The sequence below is a fragment of the Strix aluco genome, chromosome 15 (assembly GCF_031877795.1).
Source record: "Strix aluco isolate bStrAlu1 chromosome 15, bStrAlu1.hap1, whole genome shotgun sequence".
Lineage (NCBI taxonomy): Eukaryota > Metazoa > Chordata > Aves > Strigiformes > Strigidae > Strix > Strix aluco.
Window position 1 is genome coordinate 2454644 of NC_133945.1, and position 22142 is coordinate 2476785.

The 22142-nt window shown below is 46.1% G+C and overlaps 1 long non-coding RNA gene across 1 annotated transcript; it reads left to right on the forward strand.

Moving 5' to 3' along the window:
* Positions 1-4172: 4172 nt before the first annotated feature.
* LOC141930510 (uncharacterized) lies at positions 4173-6520 on the forward strand. Its single transcript, XR_012625326.1, has 3 exons — positions 4173-4332; positions 4496-4634; positions 6226-6520. It is a non-coding gene; the product is annotated as an uncharacterized LOC141930510 (long non-coding RNA).
* The last annotated feature ends 15622 nt before the right edge of the window (positions 6521-22142 follow it).

Genomic DNA, 22142 nt, shown 5'->3' on the forward strand with positions numbered 1-22142 from the left:
ATGACGTCTGAAAACAAGAAATAGTTACAAGAAGGCCAGAAGAAAAGAATGTGCTCATTAAGGAAGAAACTGATAAAGAAGGGAACTTTTGGAATTGCAAAAGCAGGAATTTATCCACTGGCTGTGTGCGGGTAGCAATGTTTGTGGAAAGTACCGAGGGGAGCTATATTTAGAATGCACAAGAGTATATAAGGGCTTGCCGCCATTCTTAGAAGGCAAAAGAGTATATAAAGGCTTGCTTGCTAATAAACCTTTCAGCATGACTTCCAATCATATTGATTGTCTGTGGTCTTGTCTCCTGTGGCCTGCACGAGATTTCCTCCCCACCATTTTTTACCTTCTGATGTAATCTCTCACCTCCAGCATGCACCCAAGATTCGTCCCAGGCATGTCCCAGACTGTCCTGAGCTCTGCTGCTGGGACCTGAGATCCCAGGTAGGAGCCCCAGACTCCTCCAAGGATGCCAACTGACATATATTTTACCTTCTGGGGAAAACTCTCACCTCCAGCATCCACACAGGGTTACTGCCACGCATCTCCTGGTCTCTCCTCGCATTTGTTTTAGGCTCATCAGACGCCAGGGAGCAGCTCCAGACTCCTCCAAGGGACACACAAGAGATGTGCTTTCTCCTGTAAAGAAAGTTTTTTGCTCCAGCACGCACCCAAGATTGCTCTCAGGCATGTCCTAGAGTCTTTTCACCTCTGCTTTAGGGAGGCCTAATCCTGGGTAGCAGCCCCACACTCCTCCAAGGAAGATACCCAGAGGGTTTTTCTCCCTGAAAGAACACTCTCTTCTCTGGAATCTGCCCAAGATTCCTCCCAGGCATGTCCCAGACTGTCCTGAGCTCTGCTGCTGGGACCTGAGATCCCAGGTAGTAGGCCCAGACTCCTCCAAGGATTCTACCTGGTATATATTTGACCTTCTGGAGAAAGCTCTCACGCCCAGGATCGAAGCAGACCTACTGCCAAGTATCTCCTGGTGTCTTCTCTCATTTGTTTTAGGGTTATCTCATGCCAGGTAGCAGCCCCACACTCCTCCAAGGAACATACCCAGAGGTTTTTTCTCCCTGAAAGGACACTCTCTTCTCTGGCATCTGCCCAAAGATTCCTCCCAGGCATGTCCCAGACTGTCCTGAGCCCTGCTGCAGGGACCTGAGATCCCAGGTAGGAGCCCCAGACTCCTCCAAGGATATCAACTGACATATATTTTACCTTCTGGGGAAAACTCTCACCTCCAGCATCCACACAGGGTTACTGCCACGCATCTCCTGGTCTCTCCTTGCATTTGTTTTAGGCTCATCAGATGCCAGGGAGCAGCTCCAGACTCCTCCGAGGGACACACGAGAGATGTGATTTCTCATGTAAAGAAAGATTTTGGCTCCAGCATCCACCCAAGATTGTTCCCAGGCATGTCCTGGACTCTTTTCACCTCTGCTTTAGGGGGGCCTAATCCTGGGTAGCAGCCCCACACTCCTCCAATGAAATTACACAGACGGTTTTTCTCCCTGAAAGGACACTCTCTTCTCTGGAATCTGCCCAAGATTCCTCCCAGACATGTCCCAGACTGTCCTGAGCCCTGCTGCAGGGACCCGAGATCCCAGGTAGGAGCCCCAGACTCCTCCAAGGATGTCAACTGACATATATTTTACCTTCTGGGGAAAGCTCTCACCTCCAGCATCCACACAGGGTTACTGCCACGCATCTCCTGGTCTCTCCTTGCATTTGTTTTAGGCTCATCAGATGCCAGGGAGCAGCTCCAGACTCCTCCAAGGGACACACAAGAGATGTGCTTTCTCCTGTAAAGAAAGTTTTTTGCTCCAGCACGCACCCAAGATTGCTCTCAGGCATGTCCTGGAGTCTTTTCACCTCTGCTTTAGGGAGGCCTAACCCTGCGGAGCAGCCACAGACTCCTCCAAAGAAGATACTCAGAAGATGTTATCCCTGAATGGATGCTCTCTTCTCTGGCATCTGCCCAGGATTCCTCCCAGACATGTCCCAGACTGTTCTGAGCTCTGCTGCTGGGACCTGAGATCCCTGGTAGCAGCCCCATACTCCTCCAGGGATGACACCTGAAATATTAATTACCTTCTGAGGAAATCTCTCACCTCAGCATCCACAAAAGATTCTTCCCAGGCATGTCCTGGACTCTTTTCACCTCTGCTTTAGGGAGGCCTAATCCTGGGTAGCAGCCCCACACTCCTCCAAGGAAGATACCCAGAGGGTTTTTCTCCCTGAAAGAACACTCTCTTCTCTGGAATCTGCCCAAGGTTCCTCCCAGACATGTCCCAGACTGTCCTGAGCCCTACTGCAGGGACCTGAGATGCCAGGTACCAGCCCCATACTCCTCTAAGGAAGCCACCAGAAATATTTTTTATCTATACAGCCACATCCTGGGGTTTCGGTACATCTAAAAGTTAATACCATATGTGCAAGAAGTAACTCTGGTGATTTTTTCTTCTAGTCCTGTCAGTAAAATATGGTATTGTTCCTTCCTGCCACTCACTTAAAAACTTGTCACATCATTCGTCACTACATGGGAACATAAATAATTTGCTTTCTGGGACAAATACTGCACCTTTACATTGCTGCCTCCTTACTGCTACAACAATTCAACGGTGAAATAGTGAACATCAGGATTACTGGGAGAATTCTACAATACATGTTGCCTGGTAGTTTTGACAGGTTTTTCACACAGTTTCAGACCCAAGACTTCCCTTCCCACACCGACAAAGGCAGCGACCCCAAGCAGAGATCCTCTCCCCATCCTCACACTCCCAACCTCTCCCTGAACCACGTCCTCCTGCAGAAGCTGCACTCTCTGGGCACTGAAATCAAAGGGACATTGGATCCTTTTCTCCTCGCTGAGGGGGGCTGGGTGTGGGGTTTTCAGCTCCAGACTGAACTATGTCCTGCCATGTCCCCTGCCCTCTTCTGCTAAGGCACAGGCATGAGGGGAGGCCTCACCCTAACACCCCACAGGCGCTGACCCCAGGGCCACACATGGAGGTCCCCCACACCTCCCCTTGCCCCAAACCCCCCAGCTGCCACACACAGCCCCAGCTCCCCACACCCCACGGCACCCTCCCCCCAGCCCTGTCACACACAAACAACTGCCACAGCTTCCCCTGCCACGCACAGGGACCCTCGGAGCTGCCCCTGCACAGACCCCACTGTCCCACGCAGGCAGCCTCCACAGCTGCCCCCAGCCACCCCCCCACACCACACCGGGGGGGGTCTCCACAGCTCCCCCCACCGCCCCCCACTGTCAGAGGAGCTGCCTCACCGCTCCCCCCAACCAGACCTCACCGTTACACACCGGCAGCCCCACAGCTCACACCCCCCTCACACAGAAGAGGCCCCACACCTCCCCCCATCCCGACCCCTGTCACACACAGGCGGCCCCACATCCCCCCCCAGTCCTGACCCACCACACACAGGCGGACCCACATCCCCCCCCCAGCCCTGACCCACCACACACAGGCGGACCCACATCCCCCCCCAGCCCTGACCCACCACACACCGGCGGCCCCACATCTCTCCCTCAGACACCCCCCCCCCCCCGACCCTGTGCAGGGCCCAGGAGCCAGGCGGTGCCGGGGCGGGGGGGCAGCCACAGTACCTGCCGCAGAGCTGGGGCTCCGGAGAGGTGAGGAGACACCCCCTTCCCCTCAGGCAGCGCAGGGGTTCCCCTTTTTCCAGCCGGGAGGAGGCGGGGGGTGCCCGCAGAGCGCGGCCCCCACACCCCTCAGAGCCACCGGCCGCTCCGGGCAGAGGCGCCGCCGGGCAGGAGCCGGCGGGGACGCCGCTGGGTCCTAAAGGCTCCCGCCTGGCCTTCCGCGGGCGGCAAAGCTGCTGCTGGCGGAAAGCAGGGGGAGGGGGCGGGCGGTATCACCGAGAACCACGTGGCAAGAGCGGGGGGGGGATAAACAAAATAACACCACCACCCCCCCCGCCCCCTCCGCCGGCGGCGGCCCCCGCACTCCCCGGGGCGAGTTCACGTCGGGAACCAGGAGCCTTTACCCGGGTCGGGGTCCCAGCGCTGCCGGGCGCTCCCCGGCTTCAGCTGTTGGTTTCGTGGGGCGGGTTCAGCTTTTCTCTCGGGGGTGTGTGTATTATTTTGTTTATCCCCCCCCCCCCCCCCCCCCCGCTCCTGCCACGTGGTTCTCGCTGACACCACCCCCCCGCCCCCCCCAGCTCCTGGAAAGAGCTCCTGGAGCAAAAATCTTCCTTTACAGGAGAAAACACATCTCGGGTATCTTCCTCTGTGCTCGTTTGTTCTTGAGTGGACAGGGAACAAAGTGATCTCTACAGCTGATGGATTTGATCACATAGGTGAGTACTAATGTAGCCATTCTGCAAACATAATATCATTCTTTTTAACTGAGCTTATTCAGTAATCTTCTGGTATATGACATTGCATGCAGTTCTTGAAGTGAACTTTTGAAACTCTGAAGTTGTTCTGTAGGCTGATGATTTAATATTTTTTCTTTAAAAGGTTCTACTGTTTGATGGATCTTGCAACTCCATTGACCCACAGACATTCCAGTCCCTTCAGCTCTGCCAGGTACTTTTGAGCAACCTGAGCACAGTCTTGAATTGTTTTCTAGCAGACGCACAAGAGCTTACTGGAAAAGGTTTGTAATGGCATTGCTAAACCTTTGATATGTTTTATTAATATTTAGAATGATGCTTGGGTTGTAATTGTGGAAAAATGAGCTTTTGTCATTTTTGATGACTGGAAGACAGTCACATTTAGCTGGGAGAAGGGGCTTAAATCTGAGAGGTTGGGAATAGCACTTAATATGCCCTGAGTTCAGGGAAACTGCTGTGGAGTTCCTGCAGGTGGGTGGGGGAGGCTGCATTCAGCAGGGAGCTGTGTGAGCAGCTGGGGGAAATGACAGCAACTGAGTGCAGTAATGCTGAGAACTGTTCTTTTTCATTCCTGTAGTGCTGGGGCCTGAATCATAGGCCCCGAAACACAGTTGACCTCTAGATGAACCTCACAACCAAAGGTTATCCATTATTAGTATCTGCTAATTAGTAAAAGCTGTATTACCATTAGCGTTAATTATTAGTATCTGATCATTAATGAAATATGAATGCTCACGAGTGACAGATGCAGCTTGGACAGAATATAATCAGCAGTGAGGATGAAATGCCGTGAGAATGTACCCTGCTTCCCTTGTTCAAGGCTGAGAACCCAAGTGTTTGGCCTTGTTAGAAACTCCCTTGGTTCTCCCCCGAGCCCTGGCCAGGCTCTGGGTGGAATCCAACAGGAGGATGAAACCAGATGTTTCTGCTCAAAGAAAAGTGCAAGTCTTTCTGCCTTGCTGATTTTTGGTCCATGAGGCTGGACCCGCTCACAGTGACTTTGGGTGCCTCACCTACGGGTGGACGCCCCGCGTAGGATTTCCCACTCCCCGGGACAGGCTCAACAAATCCTCGCTGCACCCGGGGCTGCCCAGCGCCTGCGGGGCTGGATGGTGGGAACGGGTGCGAGTGGGGATGGACGTTCCTTAATCACTATTCTCCCCATTGGGCAGTAATGATTAGGTGCATTACCTTGCTTATTCTTATTTTTCTATAATTAACTGTATGTAGTAATAATTAAGTGTAATATTCTGTATTTTTCTTATTGCTTTTTTTTTGTATTACTTGCTTGTATCTTTTAATTGTTAACAGTAAAATAAGCCTACTGTTTTTACTCTGGTGTCTGAAGTTAATTGGCATCCTTAATCAGCAGAGCAATTCTTAGCTAGCAATTTATAATAGCATGCAAATATTGTATTGCAAATTGCTAAAAAATATAAAGGAAGTATAAATGAGTAACTTCTGAAGTAAGTAACTTGAGTTTCTATAGCTTTTTGTGTTCTCAATTGTCCTTGGACTATTGAGGGGAAAAAAAGAATATCCCTTTGCTGTAGTAAAAATCTCTGCTAGGTGAAAAAGACGTGTCTTAGTCATGAGGGTATTTAAAAGTTCAGGCTTTATTTTTTTTTAGCCTTTATTTTATTTTAGCCTTCAGTGAATGTGGCTCTTTGTAGGGATTGCTTTTTGCTGTGGTGATGATTGTGGGTTTTTTCTTCAAATAAGGAAGTGATACAGAGTGAAAAATGGAAAGACAAAGATTTCTGCTGTGTTATTTTTATACGTTAATATGATGAACGGAGTTTTGTCAAAATTAAAGGAATTGCATAACAACAACCATCTTATGCCTTTTTTCAGGATTTACAGACTTGACAAATCAGCAGGTGGTAACTGGCCTCATTTCTTGGGGTGCACAAGTGGTCACCTGGTTCTGTGGACCCAGTCTCCTTCCAGAGGGTGTAGGTGAGCCTGAACTGTGACCTGTTTGTGACCAGGAGACTCTCCAGTGAGTGATTCTTATGAACACGTGCTCAGCCATGTTTCTGTAAATGTTTCATCGATAACAAGTCGTGTTGGTTCAGCTGCAGCGTGTGTTGAAATTCTGTTTGTGAAACTGAGACTTGTCTGTTTTTTCAAAGAGAATAATGCAAGCAGTTTCTTTCCTGGATGTTTTCTAGAAAGAACAGTATGCCTCTGACTTCCAGGAGTTGCTTGTGTCCACAGCTTGAACTACTTGTAATTTCAAACACATTGCTATTAAACAAGAAATACTGTAATGCTTGTTTTTCCAGTAAAAGCATTACCTACATGTTTTGAACTCTTTATTTATTGCTTGAGGAAGAAATACACCTTGGAAATACTTCTTTATTTGGATGGATTATAAATTCAATTGTCAGCCTTAATTGTCTTACAAATGCTCATGTGACATGTTTAAAAACCATTCCCTTTGAGAACTGTTGGGATTTTTTATAGCGAACTTCAGCTTACACTACGTATTCTGAGTCCTACATCAACTTGAAATGGCACTTGAGACAAGAAGGAATTGTCTTCTGTCTTACCTCTCTTTTAGCAAAGGCAGAAACAGGACTGGCTTCTTTCAAAGTTGGAGTCTTGCCTGTGCTTGAGGCTCAGCTTGTACAATCTTCTGTCTTTTTAGTCCACAATTTTAGTTTTAAAATGGGATGTTACTTCTTTAAGTTGCTTTTACTTTCTTGCCTATAGATGATGACATGCATTTGTCTAGACCTTTCTACAATTATCCTCTGATTCAGAGCTGCTATACTGGTCATCAACAGAAGCTTGAGCATTTATCAAGGTAAGCTAGAACACTTCCACTGCAAATTCAGGAGTGGAAGGGAATGGCTTTTATATCAACAGTTGTATTTGCTACGCTTAATGCGTGTGCTGGCAGTACTCTTGACTTCAGCAATGCCTGTGTTCTGTTGAACACAGAGGGTACTTTCCTGTGTTGCAATGTTTATATAAGACAGTGAGAGTTACATGTAGTTGGCACATCAAGCACTCTACTGGGTATTGGCTAAAAGTCACTGCCTGATGTAAAAAAATGCAAGGTAGGAAAGAATGAATGCGTAATAGCTAGGTAATGCCCTGCTTATTCACTGAAATACCATAAATCAGTTTAGTCTGCAGGGATCGGAAAGTACTTAACTATTAACCAAAAAACCACCACCACCAAACCCCTCAAGATAATAAGGCAAATGCTTAGCTTGTCAGAGTTCAGTATCATCAATATTTTCTTCCGTACCAAAGATTAAAAAAAACATTTTCACAAATATGCTGGGAAAAAACCTCTTGATGTTCAGAAAAATCTGGAAATAATGAATAAAGATTAAAACAATATATTTAGAGATATACTTAAAACTCAATGTTTGGGAAAATCTGGAAGTGATGCACCCAGCAGAGCCACGGCCTGGAGCTTGAGCGCCATGACATAGGAGATGTGGAAGAGCCAGGTCTGCTCCTGCAGAGCTGCGGAGGGAGAAGTAGAAAACATTGGGGGGCTGAGAAGGAGCCCACATCTCCCCTGCCATGGGCAGCCCACCCAGGCCGTGCTGGCCACTTAGATCGGTGCCAGCTGTGACATAGGCCCATGTCTTTCTTCATTGAGGGCATCAGAAGCACCAAAATAGAGCCAAAAAACCCTAATGAAATTTCACTAGGAAACCTCACATTGAGAGACTGTGGCAATGTGAGGTTCTTACAGAAGTTTTGCACCCACCAGTGTTTTAATTGTGCAATTATGAGTTAAAAGCCTGAATTAAGAAACAGTCTGAACCTCTAAACCTGAGTTTTATCCCCTGATAACTAGAGGGCCTCTCAGCATTGCCATAAATACTGTGCTGAAACTTGTTCATTAAGAAATTCCTCAGCATCAAGCTATATGCTGCTAGGATCTGCTCAAAGCAGAGGTCCAGCAATCAGCATAAAAACTTGCTGAACTGGAGTTTGCATGTTTATAGCTTTCACTTAGCCATATGAACACACTTTGCAGAAAATCCCTGCTTCCTAGTAGGCAGGAAAAAAAACCCACCTCAAAATATACAGGCTAAAAAATATCCCCATCACTTTTGGAAGGTGCTGGCAATGCTGTGGGAGCAGGCGCCTGTGTACCTGTGTACATGTGGTTGTGCCACGTCACGTCTCTGCTGGCTCCAACAGGTATTTAGAGCTGTCAGAGCTCTGCAGAAATGCAGTCCCGCTTGGCTGGGGCTTGTACAGGTTTTGAGGCTGATACCCCCTGCTATCACTTACAGGATCTGAATGCCCAATTCTTATTAAAATTAATGTGAACTCTGCTATCCAGCTTTCCTCTGCAGCTTTGAAAAATCTCAGCCTGGGATCAGATGTGAGTCACCAGGGTTTGGTACCTTTGCAGAGTTTTATTTTCAGCTGCAGGCTGGAACATTTCCAGACAAACTTTATGTAAAATTCACTCCAAACCCCACGTGGGAATCCAGGCTCATATAAAATGCTACAAACTTTTTGCGAGCTCCTAAGCTGGAGGCATTCTTTTCTTTCAAAAACAAGAAACAGCTGGGGCTTGCATTTTCTCCCCGTATTATCTATTTACATACCCTATTTTGTGCTAACATCCAAGCCCCACAGAAAGCCTTGGTGAGACTGGAGGGGTCTATGATACCTGTCTTGCGCATGGGAACTGCAGCACAAACTCATTTATTTAAACTTATATGGCAGGAGCAGAGATTTCGGGCCTGCCTTCTCGAGTCAAAGGCTGTCCTCAGCTACCCGGGGTCTGTCTTTCAGGTACAGTGTGAAACAGAGGTTATATACGGTTTGGATCACCCTTGCTGCAGCCTGAAGAGCCCTGAAGACATCACCCATCTCCTGGAAAGATTCAACTGTCTTCCAAAAATGCTAAAAAAAATCATCGATGTGGAAAGTCAGTAAAGGCAAGTGAAGATTTTTTGTTGTTATTTTTGTTCTTTTTTTTTATGTGACAGATTAACAGTGGAAGTACAATGCATTTTACAGTTTGGGTGTTAATCCTTAGTGTGCTGTGAAATGGAGAAGACACTCTCTGCGCCTCAGAAAACAAAGACGTATCTCATAAGGGATATAAACACGGCAGGTCTCCCAGAGTGATGCGCACTCAGAGCGCTGCTTTCCGGCACAGGAGATGAAATCATAATAACATACACTTATTTACTTTTAAAAACCATCAATAATAAGAGCTGTATAGCTGAACTCTGGGCTCTTCTCACATGCACTTAAAAATTAAATGAATCTTAAGAAGAAACAGAAACACATATATATGTGTGTATAAGCAGCGTAAGCTGTATTACAAAACACACTGATTTATCTATGTTTCTTTAAACTACCTTCAAGAGTATTTGCCACTGTTAGCAATTTGTATCCAGAGAGCTCAAATCCATCACAAAAATGGGTCTGTATTATTTATCATCACTGTTCCACAGATAGGAAAACTAAGGCAGAAATAAGGGCTGATGCAGGCAGCTAATGGCCATGGGGGGAGCAGGGCCCCGCTCTGGAATTAGCGGTGGTGCTCTCCTTGCTGTTGGTTGTTGCTAAACTAAGCTGGTAAATGCATCAAAGCCCTGCTCAATTTTCTACCCCGCTGCATTCCCTTTGGGCATCACCCTGAGGCCTCAGTTGAAAAAATGGCTTCAGGCACCTTCCCCTGGGGACAGGCATGTTTCTGGGGGGATGCTCCCCAGTGAGGAGGAGCCAGCTGAGGGCTGCCATGGGGGACAGGCAGCGGGTGGCTTCACCTCTGCCCTCCTGGGAAGGCAGATGCCCAGATCCTCCACCTCTGGCTTTGCCAAGACCTATGTCACACCTCCGGTTTGCTTTGATTTGTACCATTCCCCACATCCCAGGAGACCTCTCTGGGGACTTTTATTTTCCAGAGAGCCTTTCGCTGTCACAGGCCCTGCGAGGGCGAATTCAAATCAGTCATCAACCTCCCACTGAGTTCAGAACACCTCTTTCACCATTTTAAATGAATTTTAAATGGATGCAATGCACTCGATCTTCCAGCTGAAATAACTTCAGTACTATCCTCCCAGCCTGAATTCCTTTTCCCCCTTGCTCTCTGCTCACTTCAGATAATTCAATGGGAATTTATTTGAAAAGAGGTGGTGGGTCACAAATGAAGTAAAACACTGACAGCAGGAGTTCCTACCCGTTCACTGCTTATGTGAAAGGCAGGGAGCCAGATTTAGGGAGCTGTGGGATAGTTATCATTAGGCTGGTTGAAAATATTCCATCTCACTGGAGGGTGGGTTTTTTTTTTTTATTTCTTCCTTCTTCATTTCCCATAAGAATAGATTTTCTTTTGATTAAATGATATTTTTAAAAAATGTGTCTGTTCCCTCATCTTGCTGGAAAAAGTCAAAAGCCTGAGAGAGGAAACTCTAACTAGCCCTAGCCACAGGCCTGCCTGGAGGCACTGCCAGGGAAAGTGCCTTCTGGGAAGTGTAGTTCGATTTAGGAAATCAAAGGTGCTGCAGGGAAGGGTGGAGGCACCCTGGAGCCAAGCTGTACCTCCCTGGCAGGATTCCTCAATTAAACTGCTCTGATTTGTGGCTGAAAAGAAAGGCAGCTTCTGAATTCTAACCAAGGAAAGCTCTCATCTTTGATGAAAGTATGAGCTTAGATGCCAGGTCTATTCCTGGTGAAGTTTCCTCCTGAATCTCACTCCTTACTCCAGAAAATGCAATGCCTGGATGAGCTACTTATTCCTCCCTTGTGTCACCAAGAGGGACACATGCCAGAGGACCTTACTAGTGCTTTTGGCAGATGCAAAATGTTACACAAGGTGACCTTATGGGGAGATGTTACAAGTGAAGTGTGGATTACTAGCAGTCCCTTGGGGATTAAGAGACAGATGAACCACTTGACTCCCAAAATGTTTTTGGAAGTGGACTGCTTTTTCTTAAAAAAACCCAGGAGCATATAAGAAAGATGGGGACAGACTCTTTAACAGGGCCTATAGCGATAGGACAAGGGGTAATAGTTTTAAACTAAAAGAGGGTAGATTCAGCCTAGATATAAGAGATTTTTTTATGATGCAGGTGGTGAAACACTGGAACAAGTTGCCTGGAGAGGTGGTAGATGCCCCATCCCTGGAAACATTCAAGGTCAGGTTGGATGGGGCTCTGAGCAACCTGATCTAGTTGAAGATGTCCCTGCTCACTGCAGGGGGGTTGGACCAGATGACCTTTAAAGGTCCCTTCCAGCCCAAACCATTCTGTGATTTATGATTCTTTATTTGGGACCATCTTCTTTTTTTCAAAGCCTGTGTGAACAGATAATGTCCACCACAAGCTGCAGTAGTAAAAGTTATTGCTGTTATTACTGATAGGAGCACAGTCCTTCTCTGGGTGAATCCCAAGCTGTCAGGGGGTTATGTGCTCCACAGTAGGGTTACTTAAACCCTTAAGAGGCTTGGCATGAACTGAACTGTATTTGAAATGTGGTAGTTCAAGCCAAAAGCAGCAAGATTTGGGTATCTGCCATCTGCATTAGCTGTGCTGACCCTTGCCCTCCATTGCAAATGCTTTCTTTCCTACAATGCTTGAGGTCCCTTCCAGCCCCACTATTACTTGTTCATTTGCTGGTTGCTCCATTAATGACTTGCCATTGTTAGAAGCTCCAAAGGGATGATGTAGGAGTCTGGGCCGCGCTGGGGGAAAGTTAGTGCAGGCAGAAGAATGCAAGGACGAAGACAAGGCCAGCAAAATAAGGCTGGCAAAAACACACAAGACAGCAGATAAGTGAGAAACATCTGTGGTCAGCAAAAGCACACAAGTCTGAGCAAAACAGGGTATGAGATAAGGGAGTTTTGGCAAGTTTTGGGCTTTACATGCTAATTGCAATTAACCAATACAAATGCTTGTAGAGGCGCATGAACAGTGCGTGTAGATGACCTGTAGCCTATTAGAAGATAGATGAGTGCGTGTACGGAACTTAGTAGAATATAAATGTAACCAGGATTGGAAAAATAAAGATGGACGATCTGATCATCACATTGGTGTTGTGTCGTTCCTGTTCCCGCACGGAGAAATAAGGACCCCGGCTAATGGTGACCCCAACAGGATCCCTTATTTTAATTAACCCAGAAAAACACCACCACCCTCATGCTGCTGCGGCAGTTCAGGGCACCTAAAAGTGACCTTTGCATCTTTTTAAATGGATTTAATTAAACAGAACTTGTTGTCTGAAGTCTTACCAGTCCCACCATACAGCACATGGCATCTTTCCTTAGTTTGCCAAAGCCCTTTGGGATCTGCCCTACTTCAGTTCATTAAAAAGTCTGCCTGGATCCTGCCCCCCTCAAGCCAGGCCAATAATCCTCAGCAGTCTCTTCCCAGAACCTGTTGCCAAATTTTATTTTCCCTACATGAAACCTTTTCCTGGAAGTGAGCTTGAAAATCCTGCGAGAGGAAATGTTTTTGGGAGAGGGACGTCAGTGATGGTTCAGAAGAACTATCAGAGGAACATCCCTGTCTCCTTTCAGCTGAGGATGTCACAACAGCCATCTGGCACACCCTGGGTCAGGTTCACCCCAGGCATGGTAAAAAGGGGTTAAATTGCACAGAGCAGAGGCATGTTTTGGGGGAAGAGAAGTTCTGTGGCTCCCTCTCTAGATGGAAAAAGGAAAATAAAGTTGCATTCCTGCTGTCTGTTTAAGAGCTTGCTTACAAGGGGAAATTAATCCAAAATTAACTAGTGGTGTGAATTGCAAGTGGATTAGTTAAATTACATTAAATCCAGGTCTGGATACTTTCATTTAAAATGAAAGTGGCCTTAATTCAATTTGGCTCAAGTCACTTCAAAAGTGAATTAAGTAAAACTTAATTACGGACACTTTAATTCCAAGTGAGTGTGTCTACATAGGTTGTTTAATGTGCTTTCATTTATCCATTTTTAGAATGAATCTTGATGAGCTTTTCTGAATCTCCCTATGGTAGACAGACCCTCATTTGTATAGTAAAAAAATCCCTGATTCTCTCTAAAAGTGGAAAAAAAAAAAAAAAAAAGACAAGTAACTTCTGTCTCTTGCCAGACAAAATAATGATGCTGCGTTTGCCTTGCCCTGTGCTGCAGCACTGGGGACCACTGTGCCTGGAGGACTTTCTCCTCGAAGCCATTTTCTGGCAATATTCCTTCCTACCAGCTCCAGTCAACATTTCCAGTAACTCTTCCTTTGCTATGCTTTCCCAGGGCCACCAAAAACCTGTAAGGTCTCAACCTGCTCCACCAGGAGCAAGTGGTGGTTTTTCTGCAAGGGATCTTTTACTGACCACTGCAAAAACCATTGTCCTGGCTGATAGCGATAGGGCAAGGTCTGATTCCCTGCTGCAGGGCACCCTGTGTAGTTATTTATAGCCATGAGGTATGAAGACCTGTCAAGCACATGCAAATGGATCCAAATTATAATCAGCTTCAATTCCTGTGCTCTCTTTCCTCCACTTGTTCCAGCAGAGTTGCTCATTTCAGGGATGGAGACTCAGATCTCACTGTAGGAATGGCCACTGCTCCATCATTTTGTCTAGTGTGAGTGTATCCTCCAAACCGGGCGCAAAATATTTCTGGTCCAGAAGCCACCATCAGGCCAACACTAATGAGCTATGATGGCACAGGTGAGGTAGGTGGAATCAAGATGCTGTGGAGATGCAGCAAAGAACCACTAATGCCAAAAACCCCCTGAAATGAGGTGAGAAAGACAGGCCTAAACTTTCTGATTTTCCTCCCACAGAAAATGGCGTTAACACTGAAGTCTTCCCTGCAAAGTTCTTTCAATTTAACAGAACTGTATTTTGGACTCAAAATCCCTGCTTGGAAACATTTTTCTGGCCAACCACACTACTTGTCACTGCTGTGGGCTGCTCCATGTTAGCTCACCTATAGTCTCCTTCTGTTTACGTGCATGATGAAGAAAAGAAGCTATTCCTCACTGAACAGCACAATTTAACCTTCAACACGATTGTTCTAACCATGACTCCTTATTCCAGTGCTACCTGGATCCAGGCTGGAGAGAAGCCAGAATGAAGGGCAGATGCATCCTCAGCAGCACATCCTGCCCCACCTGGATCCCACCCTGGCCTCTCTGCTCCAGAGCTGGTCCCTTAGCCACATCATTTATCACTTCAACAAGATTAATTTCCATTTTTCCAAGGTGCGTTTGAAGCTGCTGAGTCTCTACACACTTCCTAAGATTGGTTGGTAATTTCTTCCAGCTCCTAGCTGCAACACATGGGGGGTCTGCTGCCTCTTGTGCTGTTTGTTGTGCTGCTGTTGCTCTTTTCTTCTCTGTGCTTGGAGCACAGAAATGCTTCCTGCTGTTTTCAGGCTAGTTTCCTAAGGAAATTGAATCATGTGGGATCACTCTATTTTTGGGTGTCTCCTTGTCTTTTCAGCCTTCTGACCACGTTCAAAGAAATTTGACAGAACTAGAGGATAGCGTAGGGGGATGTAGCGAACATTGTGGGAGGAAAAGAAGTAGAGGAGTTATTCAATGCATACTATAGCTCTAGTCCCATCTATATACAGGTGCTGGAGAGAAGGAGGTTTTTAAAGGTGAGAGCTGTTCAAGATAAATGAGATTATTCTCTTTAAGTTCTGAAGTCTGTGCACCCCCTCCTGATGTGTAAAACAAGGTTAAGAAGGTCTGCCCTACCACAGAGCTGCCCTGAAGAGAAATGCATTAAAACCATGCCAGCGGAGATGCAGCAGTGATAGGCAGAGTTTATTATATTTCAGAGTTGTGTTAGATATTAATCATTTTGCATCCTAAAAAGGTGTCCAAGGAACTTATTTGTGGTGGAAATGTCAGATAAGAGAGATGCCGTGTCTCCAACTGAGAATAAACAGTGAATACTGTGGAATGTTGCTCTAAAATGTCTTTTTACTTTATATTAAAGCAAACAGGTAAAAATCAAAGTCGAACTCCCAGCAGAGAGAACAGTGTGTGGATGTGTGTTTGCACACGTGTCGGTGTGTCTTCCTTCTAACAGGCTGGAGGCACTCAGAGCAAATCCAGCACAGGGATTGGCTGACGTGGCTGTGGCCTATGGTCATCCCTGCTCTGGAAGGATGAGGAGTGATGCATAGGTGTCTCAGAAATCCTGGCTCTCTGCCCCATATAAAAAAATATATTGATTTATATTACTGTATATATGGTTTGTTATCTAAATATATTTATATTATTACATGTATAATATTGATTTTTATACATGAATATTATTACATGTACAATATCAACTAGTCTATATAATTATTATATCTTTTTATACATATTAGATATCTATTTGCACTGTTACATGTGCTGGATTTTGTGACTTCTTGCTCAAAGTTCTCCTTATGGCTAGCTAAAACTAGTTCCCTCCTTTTATTTAACTTACGAGAGAGTTTTTATATTGTGTTCAAATATTTGAATATATGTCTATCTGAGATTCTGCTAGGGAAACCAAGTAATTTGCACTGGGAGGTACAGTCCCTGTGCTGCAGGTTGCTGTTTTCCTGTCCAAGTTGGGTGGTTGTGGTGGTCCAAGACATGACATGGTCCCCTTCCCCATGCAGGGGCCAGAAGAGCACTGGAGGAGCTCCCAGAGGACCTGCTCTGCAATCCACACAAGCCACCACACGCTCCTCTGAGTAATAATATATGTGCTCCTGGCAAAAAATTAGTTGGCGTTTCTGATGAAATAGTAACGTCGTCTGCTAGAGGTGGCTGGTCATTTGAAAAATCCAGTTCTGTTGAAAACATTAATTTTCCTTCAAAATGTAGTTTTGACTGGTCCTACACCCTACTAAGGGCGAATTCCATTTTTGGGACCAAGGGCAGCACAACTGCTATACCTAATTGCATCCTATTTAAGGCTGAGCCTCTCTAGGGTGGGATAGATTTCCTCCCTTGGAGGACTGGAATTTGCCTCATCAAACATCACTTGTTCTGTGAAATCCTTTGGTGCTGGAGAAGCACAGGGAGGAACTGTGCTATAAACTATACCTGGGTTTCTATGCCCGATGTCCTGGAAGGGTCTGAAACTAAGAAATTGTCAGGCAAAGGAAATAAAAATATTATAAGCCACTTTGTGTTGCCTCATTCACTGCAGAGTCAACATGGCCATCAGTCTAAGCTAGAACATCACGGGCTTGACTTCAAGGGGAGAAGGGCTTGAACCATGAAGATCTTCCTAGCAGGGAAACCCAAAACCAGAGCTCTGAGATATTCACATCACTGTGGATCTGCGCAAGCAGGCTTGCAAAAAAGGTCAACGTATCAGTGAGATTCTCAGGCAAGTCCTGCAGCTACAGGCGGTGCGCTGAAACCCCCCCCCCCCATGAAGGTGGAATGAAGACAGTATGAAATAACACCAGTGGGGCTGTGCACTCACTTCTGCATGAGACCAGGGTAAGAAATAACCCTGGCCTGTTCTTAAGAGGAATTTCTCCCCTCACCCACATGAATCGCAGTGAGAGCTACACACTATGTAAGTCCAACAGTTACCTCTACTTAAAGACCATGTCATGACATCTGTCCCCCGTTGTGGCCACAACAGCTTATCAAAACTCCCTTCCAGTGTTTCTTTGAAGAATCTGGTACAAGGGCAGGAGAATAAGAAGCCACCTGTGTTCAGAGGCTAATGCTTGCCACCCCTTCTTCCACCCGACCACACCAGTGCTGCTGCAGAATACAATACGGTTTGTCATTTCTTTAATCTTAACAAAAGGATGAGTATGGCTTTTCATTAAAGTATTGTCATCAGCAAATGAGGTCCTGGGGACTAGGAAGACAGATAACAATTTTAGATAACATGCTGAATCTCAGCTGGCGGTTTATCTATTTGCATGCCCCGATGAGCAGAGCAATGTGCTGGGAGGTGAAGTGCAGGCAGAGGAGGTGCAGGCAGAGCAGGCAGAGCCACGGCGCTCTGGTTTGATCACGGGTTGCAGGAGGGAGGCTCCGTGCAACTCCAGGGCTCTGGGGAGCAGCTCTTCAGCCTGCCTGTCACTGCATGAGAGGATGATTTATTCCAGATTTTTCAAAGTGGGGTCCTTTGATTTTTTAGGTAAAAGACAGTATTTGCTGAAAGAATGTCGTACATTGTGAGTGAAAAAAGAGAGTTTAAGCGAAAGGGCTAGGGGAACTATCTGCAGATCAGAGCATGATGTTTTAGGTCAAACAGCAAGTTTATCTTGTTGTAAAATAGGTTTTTGTGTATCTTGTCAATAACCCTAGAAAATATATTTAATTTCCTCTGAAATGTATTTGTTCTCCTGCATGCCTTATTTGGCTGCCAAACTAACGAATTCACCATTTCTTTACGAGATGAAGATGACAGATTAGGGAGAGTTTGGGGAAAAAGTTAACAGTGGGACTTGGAAATTAGCCTGGCTGGATCAAAAATTAGCAGTTCTGAAATATGAGCCCCTTGTTTGAAGATTTCACCTCCACCAGTAGCTGTAGTGTGGTGCTGCTCCCCAAAGGCTGCTGAGCCATGGGTCTGTCACGGGTGGCACCTGCACCTACCAGCAATGGCCCATAACTCATCATAGCAGCAGTGGTGTGAGAGGAAGAAAAACTGAATTACTTGTATAAATCTTACTGTAAGAGATGAAACTTTGAAGGAGCAGTGAGGCTAAGGAGCGAGGTCAGTGGGAACTAAGTCTGGTCGTGGCAGGAGCTGGAATTGCAGCAGAAATGACTCAGCTCATGACTCAATTTGGGCTTGGAAATAAAAGAATGAAACAAGAGCATTTCTGGGTTTAGTTTATGACACACAAGAGCAGCTATTATGGGTAGGACCAAAGGTATAGGTAACCCAGGTTTCTATCTTCAAAGCGGTTAATGCGGACACCAAGAGACGTGTATAAGAACAGGGTGAGTACTTTGTTATTTCCCCAAGCATTTTCAGCTTGCAGTTGCCTACTGATGTTTTTGTACTTAATAGCCCTTCATGGATCCATTCCCCATTCATCTGCCCACTTGCCTTTGAAACCCACAATATTCTGTGGCAAAATTTCAGGGGGCAAAAATAGTTAATTCTTGGTCTTATTATAAATAGCCATTTCCTGTGTATGAATCAGCACCTCCTCCAGCCCTCAGCCACTCTCCAAGCTTCACAAAGGTTAAAGCTGACTGTCAGCATTTGCCTGGTGCAAAAAACCCCTCTTCATTTCAGATTAAATTGTGCGATTACTTTTACTCTTCAAACATTTAAGTCCATTTTGAAATGAAAACACTGTTTTTTTAAACAGTCAAAATGTTCCAGTTTGAAAATGTCAGGGTAAAAGCTCTCTTTTCTAAAATTTATTCCTATTTTTTGGCCAAAATCACTTACAAAAGTTGACCCAGAAGGTTTTATCCTCCTGAATCTGTGTAATTCCATGGGCTTGTTATAAGCAGAGAAAGCCTCTCCCTGCCACGGGGCATGTGTTCCAAGAACCACCTCCAAGTATCCCACTCATCGCAGCTCTCCTGCCAAGTGGTTGCTTTTATGTATTTACTTTGCTCATGAAACCTCCTCTAGCCTTGTTCTTCTCTCTATCCATCATTCACACCAGACAGCCCATTGCTAGGCATTTGCTCAGCTGTGACCATTTCTCTCACAAAAAATGGAGGCCTTATTTATGATTTTGCTAACTGCCATGATTGCTGTTTTCTCTCAGCCTCTCCAGAGTGAACCCTTCCTCTCCAATTTGGTTTGCTTCACTGACCTGCTGCTGCTACCGGCTCTCCATCATCCCTGCTGCCCGGGACCCTCTCAGCATGGAGAGTACTCGAACTTGCATTTCTGAGTAATGGCTGTATTTTTTTTGTGAGCAGAGTGAGCCAACTCATCTGCTCCCCGGAGCTGAGGCTCACCTACAACACCATCAGCACCAGGCTCGAGACCACTTCAGGACCCACTTGTGGGTGGTGTAATATCCCAGTGTGAGAGGAAGAGGATAGGACCCTCATTGCTGCTGCTTCTGTTTTTTCAAGCATTTGACTTTGCACAAACAGTATGCTTTCCCATAGTTCTCCACATTCATTCACTCCTCTCCCCCATCACCTTTTTTAAGCACTAATTTTAAAGCCTCAAGCAGTTCCATCATGTTTCAGTGCTTGGGCAAAGGATGCAGCTAGCAGCACTGCCAGGCCATTTATCTTTTTGGCAGACCGGCCCCTGGAGATAAGAGACAATAGTGGGACTCAGCTATTCGCTAAATAAAATCCTAGTGGCAGCAGTGGGAAGGGATGTCTGGAGGCCCAGCGTATGGGACTGTCGCCAACTCAAGAAGTTCTTAGAAACCTCCGAGGACTTCTAAGCCCCTTTGTCCCGTGGATTTAAGGCTGGCCGTTCCACAGTGCCCTCCCCATCACTACAGATGACAAAAACGCTCCGACAGACTGAGCCTGTACTATGACCATGTGAAATGGGATTTCTTTTTGGCTTACAACTCAGTGAAGAGGAACGGATGGCAAAGCCAAATCTTTGATACAAAGGAGACTTTACATCCAAATCTCAGGTTCCTTACTTGAATAGCAAGAACTATTAAATGAATCGTGGCAGATATTTCTATAAAGCAGCAGACCAATTTATTTTCCTCTGACTCCTTTCTCAGACATAGTTAATATTACTTGGTACTTACACTAAAATTTGTTTCCTGTTGCAAACAAATATCAAGGAAAATGTGAGCCTGGATATTTCAGATTTTCTGGTGCTCTAACAAGTTATGCAAAGCAGGATCTTATAATGAGAAATGTTCAGGATCCAAAAGGAAAGGCAGCATTACCAGTTCCCACTGCCTTGTGTGCTCATGCAGCAGCTGGGTGTGAGAAACAGAGCTGCTAATGATTGGAAGTGAGCAAACAATTCCTGTTGTTTTAGGAAAAATTTCCATAACGGCCATAGTGCTGTTCCTGTGGGCAAAATCTAGAGGGAAAACATGGCTGCTGGTGAAGAAGAAAGTTGCTAATAATTCTTATTCCTTGCAGGTGGTCTCTCTTTCACTGTCTCTCTCATTTGTCTCTCTTTAAGGCTCCATGTCTTGCATTTTCTGCCTGTGTCTTTGAAAGCCTGTGTATTTGTGAAACTGTTTCTCTGTCCAGCTCCCCTTGCTTGCTTTAATTAGCTCCCTAGTATTTCTGAAGGTACCTCCCAGGGCTCTCTAATCCCCTCAATGTGCTGACTAACTGAACCCCAGGAAAACCTTACAAGAGAAAAACTGCAGGATAAAAGCAAGTGATTTTAGGCCTCTGGTTTCTTAATTAGCAGCTGTTCCACCAACAGTCCACAGGAGTGACGGTCTGACAGGGAGACTTTGCGCTCATGCTCAGAAAAGAGTTCGCTGCTCCTTTTTGCATCTGTTGGAAACTTGCTTGTCCTTTTCACGGTGCTCACTCTGCAACCTCTTCAGCATCAGTGGGACATGAAGGGTGGGTGATGGGTACCCTGGTACTACCTGTGCTTCCCAGTCCCATCCCACCCAGGCCTCAGGGACCCTTTCCCAGTCCTGTGAAACATGAGCAAATAAACAAACTGGTTTATTAAAGGTGTTCAAATTTACTTTCTCTCACCATGACGCAGTCCTCTCCATCCTGAAATGAAATGCTTAAGTGTTCTTAAGGCAACACTGAGACAATGGAAAGCAACGTAGCTCTGTTTGAACCTCTGGCTGCAGTGCGAGGTCCGCCAAGGGCTGAGTGTGTGCTTGCAGATGGGCTCAGCCTGGCTGCCAGTAGCATGTATAACCATGGTAATTGAACTGGAAATGTGAGCCCTCGGTCTGAAATGAGAGGGACGATTGGACAGACAGCACAGCATGGAGAAGAGGTGCACAAGGGGGGCTGGACACACCACCCAGGTGTCTCCAGATCTTCGAAAATGTCATCCATTTACAGCTGAGGGTCTGTGCTGTGGGATGCAGGTCTGCTAATCCCTACTGTGGAGCATAACATCTGACAGATGAAGAGGCAGAGGGAGATGAAGTCCTTTCCTGGAGATGGACGAGAAGGTCGTTTGTGTCTACACAGGAGGTGAAGTACATCCTTGAGAGAGGTGGATATTTATTAAACCCTGTTGCCCAAGTGCTTTCTGGCCATTGTGGTGGTAGACAGACACCAGCAGCTTGTGTTAGGAGCTCAGCCCTCCTAGACTTGATCCATCCTAACTGAACAAACAAGACTTGGCATTGAACACGCTGAGCCTTTAATCCCTGGGAGAGCTCAGGAGCTCAGGCCGATCCTTGCATGCATGTTAGCAGAGTTTCTGGTGGCGAATGGGGGTCAGACTGATATAGGTATATTAAGGAAGTTAAGCATAACTGTAAAATAGTTAGGTATAGTAAAGTTAAATTATAGTTTAAACTAAAATTCCTTTAAGCTGTAAAAGCAAGGCATCTCTGAGCTGTAAAAGCAAGGCATTTCTGAATTGTAAAACAAGGACAAAGGACTGGGGCCTCTGACACCTGGAGATGGAGGAGATCTGCATACCTGGAGATGGAGGACACCTGCACCCCCCCCCCCACCCCCCCCCCCCCCCCACCCCCCCCCCCACCCCCCCCCCCCCCCCCCCGCAGACAAGGGGCACCTGTGATTTGCAACCCAAAGGATGACTCCCCATTCAAGGATATGCATCACACATCAAACCGAGAACCAAGGAAGATGGCACCGCTCAAGGATGCGCATCATGTCACGTTTTGATAAGATGGAGGAAAGCATGACAATGTTGATACATTTATGGCCTACGGAATAGACTGTTGATACAGAAATTCCAGGA